Genomic DNA, 10,764 nt, shown 5'->3' with positions numbered 1-10,764 from the left:
CACGCCAGAAACGGGTTTACCATGTCGATGAGACAATTTCATTGCATTTACGCTAGCTGATTAAATTGAGAGTCACACTTCATGTCATAATGGCAAGATCATAACCCAAAAATGACTTTCATCATGACGATAACCATGTCCAACGTGGCTGTATATGACAGCAGAGGTTTCTCATTGAAATCAATGGTGTACTGCGCATCAAAAAACATCACTAAAGGGGTACCCTGTGCATTAAAAAGCGCTGCCAAAGGGAACTGACCAAGCATCAATATGTGATGAATAGGAGTGAGACAATGTTAAATTTAGTAGTTATTAATGTTTTGTTAAGCTGATTTAGAAAAGTTTCTGAATGTGGGTTTTTGGAGCGTTGCTGCTTGGTTTGAGGGCAGGTAAGTTACAAGTTTCAAGTTGCTGTGTAATTCCATGATGATGTTAACATGTTAGCTAATTAGCAAGTTGCCATTTTCTGAATTAGTTTGTTAGCTAGCAAAATATTTAAAGTTAAGAACAATAAAAATGTTTGAGTACAAAATAACAATCTTACTTAAACTTAATAGGGTTTACAGTTAAGTAAATTAAAAGTAAATAATTTGATTTGCAAGAACTCAAAATAAAAAAAGTTAATTAAATATTTTATGTTAATTTCTATCAAAATGTAAAGTTAGCCAACTCAGTAGTAGGAGTATATAAGAGTACTATGAATTAACATGGGTGCAAACTCAAAACTTGATAGTTCTGCTTGATTAAAATTGGGAACATCATAACTCAAAAAGTGATTTAACTGATTATGTCAAATTGGTTTACAGTGTTCTGATAGCTTTGTGGCAGAAACAGTCCAAAATATCAGCTATTATTCACTGATAATTTTTTACTGTTCCTCAGATCTTGATCATTGACTCATTTTATATGATTAAAATTGTAATATTGAAAACATCAGACTAAAAGGAATGATTCGTTTCTGAATTAGACATTGCCCTTTCTCGTATGAATATGGACTGACAAGATATTCAGTAAATAATGACTTTCAGTCTGTTCCTCATAAAGCTTTGACTTTGGAAGGCCTGAAATATAGTGCACAAGTCACATGGGCTACTTTTATTCATTTTGGAGCTTGACAGTCCCCGTCTGCATTTGGATCTCTTAAAAGGAAAATTATATGTTATAGATTTTAGACCTCATAATGAATTGAGAGCTTTATTGATGAATAAGTCAGTATATCTCCACGTTACTCACTAGGTGGCTTGCAGTTCAACCGTAGTAAAGCACAGGCCGAATTGGGACCAGAAATCCTTTCAACCCCAGTCTGTTTACTGAAATATACCTCCACAGCTTCAGCCCAAACAAGATCAGAGCAATGCTTTGATGTGTGTCATGAGCTGTGTACAGTCCCTCATCACAGGCAATCTGATAAGTGAATTATCTTTCCTCAGATCCAGACTCTGATAACTGTGCAGTTACTGCACTCCAGGATATCATTTAACAGAGCTGAACCACAGCACGCACATGGACAGGCAACATTAACAATCTGACCCAGCCATCTCTTCTGCTAACCTCTAATAAGAGTGTTTAAACAGAACAAAACAGATCACTCAATGAATGATTATATGGCAGATTGGCCGTTTGAAGGAATCCACACTCTTGTGGGGGAAGTCAATGTGGCAAAAACCGGGAGCTGAAGAGAAACACTGGTGTCGGAAGGCCACTGTGTAAAGGGATGGTCACAGGGAGATGAAAGTGAACTGGGTTTCTGTGAAGACTCACAAGATTTAAGAACACCCTGCTAAAAGCAGCCCTGTGTTGGAAACTCAAAAGCGAAGACCAGGAGACATGGCTGTATCTTCAGCAGGATTTTTTATTGAGAACAGGTGCTGTCAGTAGCTGCAGTCCATCAAGTCTGCTAAGGCAGTATACATTGTAGTTTATATAGATTTTAGGTGGCAGGGAAGACACAGCAAAAGGGTGATGACCTTAAATAAAGAATTAAATATCCAGGTAAAAAGACCCGAGACAGTAGTGTAGACCGAGACTACAGTGTCACCAGTGCTAAACCAATCAGCATAACAATGCTAATCCAATCGGTCTGACAATATTGCCCATACCTTCGCATTATCATAGTGACAAAGGCACAGCTTGTCATGCCAAATAGTCAATACAATCAAAAGAAAAAAAAGTTAGGTTTGCCGGTCAGTTTGTGTGTAAATGTAATTTTTTTACAAACATTTTCCACTTCTGATGTAATTTCTAGTGAGAAATTACTAATGTAGTAATTCAATATTTGTTTAGTTCTTACCAAAGCTCTCTCTATTTTGCTGTAGACCATTAAACAGTTAGGCTGCCTCAGAATTGTGTCTGAAATCAGTTTTGTGAGGTAACTTCATGCACAAACACTGCCTGCAGAGTCATTGTCTGATAAAGGCTTCAAGAACTCGGCAAGAACAGAGAAAAATGTTCTCGCTCTCAGGGCTAGTTTGGGAGTTCTTGCAGCTTGTTCTCGACAAATCGCCTGAGCAGAACTTTTTTCTTGCGGATGTCCGATAAAAATTGAGTGATTGGTCATACATTTAAAGTGGGCGTGGTTAATGACGAGAAACGCAGATAATCGGCACCTGCCGATTATCAGTATATTCCATAATTCACTGTGAATTATGGAATATACTGGCCAGAACAAACTTTGTTCTTGTTTTGTCACCTCGAGAAAGTGAACAAATGTATTTGTTCTTGCAGAGTATGTTCCAAGCTTAAGGCAGCGAGCAAATAAGTCAACTGCCTAGGTTTTCAGACACAGTCGAGAAGTTTCTTGATTGGAGTCCACCTGTGGTAAATTCAGTTGATTAGACATGATTTTGAAAGGCACATACCTGTCTATTTAAGGTTCCAAAGTTAACAGTGCATGTCAGAGCACAAACCAATCCATGAAGTCCAAAGAATTGTCTGTTGACCTCCGAGGATTGTATCGAGGAACAGATCTGTGGAAGGGTACAGAAAAATGTCTGCAGCATTGAAAGGTCCAATGAGCACAGTGGCCTCTCTCATCAATATATGGACAAAGTTTGGAACCACCAGGACTCTTTCTAGAGCTGGGCGCCCGGCCAAACTGAGCAATCAGGGAAGAATCAGGGCTTTAGTGAGGCTGGTGACAGAGCTCTGACAAAGCTCCAGCGTTTCTCTGTGGAGAGAGAAGAAACTTCCAGAAGAACAACCTGCAGCACATGATAGCCCGCCTAGAGTTAGCAAAAAGGCACCTGAAGGACCCTTAGAGCATAAGAAATAAAAGTATCTGGTCAAACATATATCAAGTGAAAATATGGCAGGAATAATTGAATCTACATAGCAGAGCACATCAGCTGAGACCTTGTGGAAAATAATCTTTTTATTTATTCCAGCCAGTTCATTTTCAGAACGAAGGCGGAAAAAGCATGCAAAGAGAGCGTACACCCGGAGGGTGAACTTGAAAGAGATTAGACTAATTTCAAGCAAACAGAGTGATGAGGGGGCGCGGGTGTTATCTGGCTCTGAAGAGAGAACTTAAAACAGTCTGCGATACGTAGCAGAATTAAGACATTATTAATTGCATAGGCGTATTAAACAGACCCCAGCAAGTGACCTCTTCTAATGTGAGGGAAGCATGAGAACAAAATATGTCTTAATCTGCTCAGCAGTGCTTAGATAAATGTCAAGAGTATCTATCACCTCAATTAACCAAGCAGAGAAAGTTGTCAGAGTCTAATTCTCCTTGTGACAAGAGCCTGGCGTTAAGAGGCTCCCACTTCACTGAGCTTCACCATTCCTGCTGTAGATTAATGCCCCTTCAGACAGCACAGCCAATAGCATTTAGCCTTTCTGCCTGAATGTACAGCTGGTTTCCAAACACTCATTCTACATCGACTCTCCAATACCTGTCTCTCTCCTGCTCTTTCTTTCTCCTTATTTCCCCTTTTACACTGAAAGAAGGCAATATGCTTGTAACAGCATTTGGTTTTAATCAATATCTATAGTAGTACCTGGAGAGAGAGAGAGAGCTGTCTGTTATTGTTATATTTCATCTCAATGACAGTTGCTTGGCTGGTGCATTTGGCCCTTGATGTATCCTATCTGTAAAAAGTACTTAATAGGTGCATGGGTTAATAACCGAGTAATGATTTGGGTTGAGCTGTTTTGTATTTTTGTTTTTATCAGAATGTTTTGTTCCCCTTCTTCTTTTCAATCAGTATCCCATTTTAAATAATAAAAACTGAAATTTGTTTTTCTACTTTAAAAAACTTGTTTGCCAATAAGCTTGATGAACTTTTATCATTATAGGATGGTTGTGCAGGCACTGCCAACACATGTCCATACAATCCGCTGGTAAAAGTGCATGTAGCCCTTTAAAACTATATGTACATTGATCAGGCATAACATTATGACCTATTCTAATATTGTGCTGGTCTCCCTTTTGCTGTCAGAAAAGCCCTGACCCATTAAACCGTGGAGTCTACTAGACCCCAGAAGGTGTGTTGTGGTATCTGGCACCAAGATGTTAGCAGCAGATCCTTAAATTCCTCTAAATTAAATCCACTCATAAAGAATTTCTCTCGGCACTCTGTGGCCAGCATGTGTGCCATATGCATTTCTATTCGCCCATTTAAGTACACACAAACAGATGGCAACCTTCTCTTACTGGATCCAGCATCACCATGTGTGGTCGACAGTCTAGACTGAGCAGAGTTTGATCATGCCACTTGCACGGTTTCTCTTAGCCAGACAAAAAATGGTGGAGTCAGGTCCAGATTTCAGCTGCCAGTCTCTGTCCAGAGGGGCTGGACAATGTTTCAAAACCATGTTTCAGAATAGTACAGCAAAACCCAAAAGGCCATAGCGGCTTAAAAAAATTCCAGGCAATAGCAGTCTCAGGGGGGAGTATTTGAGAAGACTTGAGAAGATTTTTTCCTTCTCAAAAATTGCAATTAAAACATCAATTTGGTCACTTTGTAATGAGTGCAAAAGTAGGGGAAAGAAACAGGAAGTCGAGTTAATACAATTTAGCTATGCATAAAGAGGCCATACAAGTGGCCTACTTTTTAAGAGAGAGGATAGATTAATAAATCATGCTTTGTAATGGATTTGACTCCCACAGCATTGTCATGACAACACTGTTTTGCATTTGAGAAGCTGCCCTAGGAACGCCCATCTGTGTCCTAGACCACTGACCCACCTACAGGGCATCTGGAAAGTATTCACAGCACTTACCTTTTTCCACATTTTGTTATGTTACAGCCTTATTCCAAAATGGATTATGAAACAAATATCTGTTTTCCTCAATTCTACAAACAATGCCCCATAATGAAATAGTGAAAGAAGTTTATTTGAAATCTTTGCAAATGTATTAAACCACATGTACATAAGTATCCACGGCCTTTGTCATGACACTCAAAATTGAGCTCAGGTTTATCCTGTTTCTACTGATCATCATGGAGATGTTTCTACAACGTGACTGGAGTCCACCTGTGGTAAATTCAGGTGATTGGACATGATGTGGAAAGGCACACACCTGTCTATATAAGGTCCAACAGTTAACAGTGCATGTCAGAGAAAAAACAAGCCATAAAGTCCAATGAATTGTTTGTAGACCTCAGAGACAGGATTGTATCGAGGCACAGATCTGCGGTAGGGTACAGAACAATTTCTGCAGCATTGAAGGCCCCAATGAGCACAGTGGCCTCTATCCTCAATATATGGAAGAAGTTTGGAACCACCAGGACTCTTCCTAGAGCTGGCCACCCGGCCAAACTGCGCAATCAGGGAAGAAGGGCTCAAGTCAGCGAGGTGACAAAGAACTTGATGGTCACTCTGACAGAGCACCAGCAGAGCTCCTCTCTGTGAAGAGAGGAGAAACTTCCATAGGAACAACCATCTCTGCAGCACTGCACCAATCAGGCCTGTATGGTAGAGTAGCCAGACGGAAGCCACTGCTCAGTGAAAGGCCACCTGGAGTTTGCCAAAAGGCACCTGAAGAACTCTCAGACCATGAGAAACTAAATTCTCTGGTCCGATGAAGCAAATATTGAACTTTTTGGCCTAAATGGAAAGCATCAAGTCTGGAGGAAACCATGCACTGCTCATCACCTGGCCAATACCATCCCTATAGTGAAGCATGATGGTGGCAGTATCATATTGTGTGGATGTTTTTCAGCAGCAAGAACTGGGAGACTAGTCAGGATCAAGGGAAAGATTAATGCAGCAAATGTACAGAGACATCCTTGATGAAAACCTGCTCCAGGTTTCTCTGGACCTCAGACTGGGGTGAAGATACATACATAGGTGCCTAAGCACACAGCCAAGATAACAAAGGAGTGGCTATGGGACAACTCTGTGAATGTCCTTGAGAGGCCCAGCCAGAGCACAGACATGAACCGAATGAACATCTCTATCGAGATCTGAAAATGGCTGTGCACAGATGCTCCCCATCCTGATGGAGCTTGAGAGGTCCTGCAAAGAAGAATGGGAGAAACTGCCCAAAAATAGATGTGCCAAGCTTGTAGCATCATACTCAAAGAGACTTGAGGTTGTAATTGGAGCCAAATGTGCTTCAACAAAGTATTGAGCATGAAGGCTGTGAATACTTATTTACATGTTGTTGTTGTATTTTTATTTTATTTCATTTTTTGAATTTTGAATATTTTTGTTTTGTATTTTTTTTTTAAATTATCATTATTATATTTTATATACATTTGCAAAAATTTCAAACAAACTTCTTTCACATTGTCATGATGGGGTATTGTTTATATAATTAAGGGGGGAAAGAAGATTTTAATCGATTTTGGAATAAGGTTGTAACAACAAAATGTGGAAAAAGTGAAGCTTTCCGGATGCACTGTGTGCAATTTCTTCCTCAGCTGACTGCAGCAAAATGAAGTGGCTGCAACATGACACTACACACAGTAACTGATATCAAGGCCAGTCTGATTTATCCTGTAACAATACCAGATACAACCTTTGTTTCTCTGCCCAATGGCATATGAAGATTTATAACCAGGGGAGAGGTATAGAGGAAAAGTCCAGAAAAGAAAGAAAAAAAAAGTCAATATGAGTCTTTGAGGGATGAATAATGATTTATACACTGATCTGACTGCAATAGATATCATTCACCACCTTCAAGGAAGCATCACCTGAGGCACATTGGAAAATTTACCCACCGCTTTTAACTTTTCACCTCATTTGTATTCAGATTACAAGCTCTTGGAGTAGAAACAAAGCGAGGTGCTTACAGAAAATCTCTTGTATCACTTACGTTCTTTAAAAGCACTTAGGAGACGTCAGGCAGCTGTCACTACTTTGGTTTGTTGTCAAATTAAAATGTCTTTTTGCAGTGGCTTCACAAAACAGCATCCAATGCGCTTAAGGCTTGATTCAAGAATAAAACCAATATTGTATTTACTCTCACTTTATTAATGTCTCTAGATTTATAGTCCTACTAACAGTTGACTTTATATCATGATGATTTAAAGCAGCTACAAATAACTTTGTCAAGCAGGTAGTAAATTTAAACGCTGCATCCGTAAATGTGAAAGGTAGGCTATCTATTTTAGTAGCGTGATCTGGATGAGTCCCAGATTCATCCGGTGTCCACCTTGAAACTCCTTGAAAGATCGGACCGACGTTTGACAGTTCCCTCTTTGTGATTGTTAGCATTTCCTGAAATAAAATCAATGTTATGTTTGAACCTCTTCCTAAATGAAGCTGATAGAATTCTGTCTGGAATGGACAATAATGGTGTCTGAACACCCAGATAGACGATTTTTCAGACAGTTTTCTAGCATTGCACAAGTTCACAAAGTTAACAAAATACTCTATTTGAAATAAGCTATTTGAAATGGAATTACAGCAATGAGAGGGAAATGTGATGATAAATTACCTTCATTTGAGGAAAGAAGTTCCATAACAAAAAGGATCATTTAAATAATGATTATAGTGTAAACCACCCTGATGCACAACCCACAGATGAATGCAGCGCCTTTACTCATCCAGCAGCTTACATCCAAAGTCAGCGTTCACTGCTATCATCTGATTTGCTTAATGTAAAACATTTTGCCTGTGAATTATCATTCAATCCTAATCATGCAGTCTGCATATAAAAGGGAGAGGAGCCATAACGATAAAATCATTCTTGGGCGAGTAACTGTGTAAACCTTGGAAACATTTTCTTAATTATGATAAAGTAATATCTAATTTCCTTAAACGCTTCACTCTTTAATCATTGTTTTTTTTTTTTTTTTTTTTAAGTTACTCATTTCTCCATTAAAAGTGCTATGCCACACATTAAGTCTGGCAACATGTGTTTCTTCATCTGGGTTCCCTCATAAGCAGTGTAATTCAGGAGTAGTAGCTAAGTTGCAATTTCCTGTAATTTAAGAGAAATGGTCTTTTCTTTTTATCAGATCTTTATTGAACAGACAGGTCTTTCTTCTAAAACGAAGCAAGACATTTACTGGCAAGGGGAGAAGAGAGAACTGAAAACAAAAGTTTAGTTACTGAAAACAGCTTTAGTATTATTTATATATTATAGTATTGAGTAAATAATGTGCTTAGATCATAATTATGTTTTATTTTATTTTATTAAGGATTTGATTTATTTTCATTTCAGTTTTAGTAATTTTAGCATTTAAACTTAAGCTTATTTTATAATTTTATATTAAAATTCTGTTGCAATATTGTCCTGTTTAACACTGTGACGCTGCTTTGAAACAATCGTCATTGTAAAAGCGCTATAAATAAAGTTGATTGATGGATTGATTGTTTGATGGATGGATATACTTTTTTGAGCTTAACATTTTGGGTTGCCATTCACTGCATTATAAAGCCTGGAAGAGCCGGGATATTTTTTTAATATAACTCTGATTGTATTAATCTGATGTATAAGAAAGTCATATACACCTAGGATGGCTTGAGTGTGAGTAAATTGTGGATTAATTGTCATTTTTAGGGTAAACTATCCCTTTAAACAAATTGCAAAAAATAAATAAAACAAATGTGTAAATAGCATCTATCGCAAATGAAAATGAAAAAGGACCTCATGATTTACTCACCCTCAAGCCATCCTAGATGTATATGACTTTCTTCTATCAGACATATATAATATTTACACCATGTAAAAAGTGTTCTTTGCAATGTGTAAATAGTAATTATAGAGACCATTTATACTTTATTTTGGCAGATACATAATATTTGCACCTCAGCATTGTTGTACATTAACAGGATGCAATAATAACAGAGTGTAAATGATTATATTTTTTATAATTGGACAATAAATGCCACACAAAAAAAAAAAAAAAAAAAAAAAACTATCCCTAACCCTACCAAATAAATAATTGTATTATTATTCATTTCAGTAGGCACTTTATTTCCACTTTTAGATTTTTTTCTTATTTTTTATTGAAAGTAAATGCCTTTCTGATATGAAATGTGATGGGAAAAGGGAGAATAGCGAGCTCAGCAAAAGGTGGATTCGAACCCCAGTCGATCGCATCAAAACTTTTTTTCATGAGCCTGACGTTCAACTGATTAAACCACTGAAGACATTTCAATATGCACATTTTTTTTTTTTTATCTTGATATATGTCCAACCAGGCATTGTTTGGAAGAGTTATAGTGTGAATCGCTTTCTTCATAATTTTATTTTAAATAAACAAAAAAACATTTTAATTCGTTTCAGTTCAATACTGACTCTGATGTCAGACTGAGCTTCAAAATTATTCAAGGCCATTCTAATATTCAGACCAACAGCATTATTGTTAGTGTGATTTATACAGTTTGATCTACAAAAAGTACATTTTGAGACAAAAACCTGGATTGGAGCTTGTGTGGATTATAGAACATTTCTGCTGTAATCTTCACTTACTATTTTGGTTTGCAAAAGTCTTTCTTGTTGTTGAACAAAATAGATACAAACTTACAAGCAAAAATGATTTGCAAGAATTGAAGAATTATAAGAAAGGTAAAAGCATTGCTTTTATCATGTTGTTGCATATCACGCTTTATTTTATACAAGTGGAACAGACTGTTTAACGTTGTTACCTGCATTTTGAAATATAGAAAATATTATGCATAATGTAATTGTTTTTTGTTTTTGAATAATGTGGGTTTTAAACTAAAGTTCTAACCAATTGGTGCTTTTTAATTTTTTATAATGCTATTGCAGTTTCATCTGAGTAATGGGTCTTTTCAGGAAGAACACAACTGCTGTGTCAACCAAAACAACATGGGATAACTCAATACCACAAAATAACTGTGATGGGGGAAAGGGAGGAAAAAAAGTTATTTATATGTGTTCGGTACATGGCATAACAGTATTGAGGGCTTTCTGGTGAACCCTAGACCGAATCAGGAGGAAAAAACAAACATGCTGACACTCACTTGCTGATATCTGCTGTGTGTGCTGCCAACTGGCTCTCATGATGATGTATTGACAGATGCAGTTCTCTCCATTGCTTCTCTGGGCCTGAAAACTTGGTTTACAGCAGCACCCTGGGAAATAAAAAGGGGGATGCCCAAGGGCCTGGCTAGATGAGGATGAATGGAGACATTCCTGAATGTCAGCAATGAAACTATCGGGCCAAGCTGAGACACGCACCTTACAGCTGGAGCTAAACAAACTGAGCCTATGTCCATAACTTTCCTCTACATTCCTTTCAAATGATCAAAGGCAGCAGACCATGTTTTACTAACTCAGCAATGAGAACAATAAGAATCTATTCTGGGAGATTTTATCGAATTATTTCCATCAAAAAA

The sequence above is a fragment of the Pseudorasbora parva genome, chromosome 5 (assembly GCF_024679245.1).
Source record: "Pseudorasbora parva isolate DD20220531a chromosome 5, ASM2467924v1, whole genome shotgun sequence".
NCBI classification, from domain to species: Eukaryota; Metazoa; Chordata; class Actinopteri; order Cypriniformes; family Gobionidae; genus Pseudorasbora; species Pseudorasbora parva.
The sequence above is the reverse complement of the archived record's forward strand: the minus strand, read 5'-3'. Positions refer to the sequence as shown.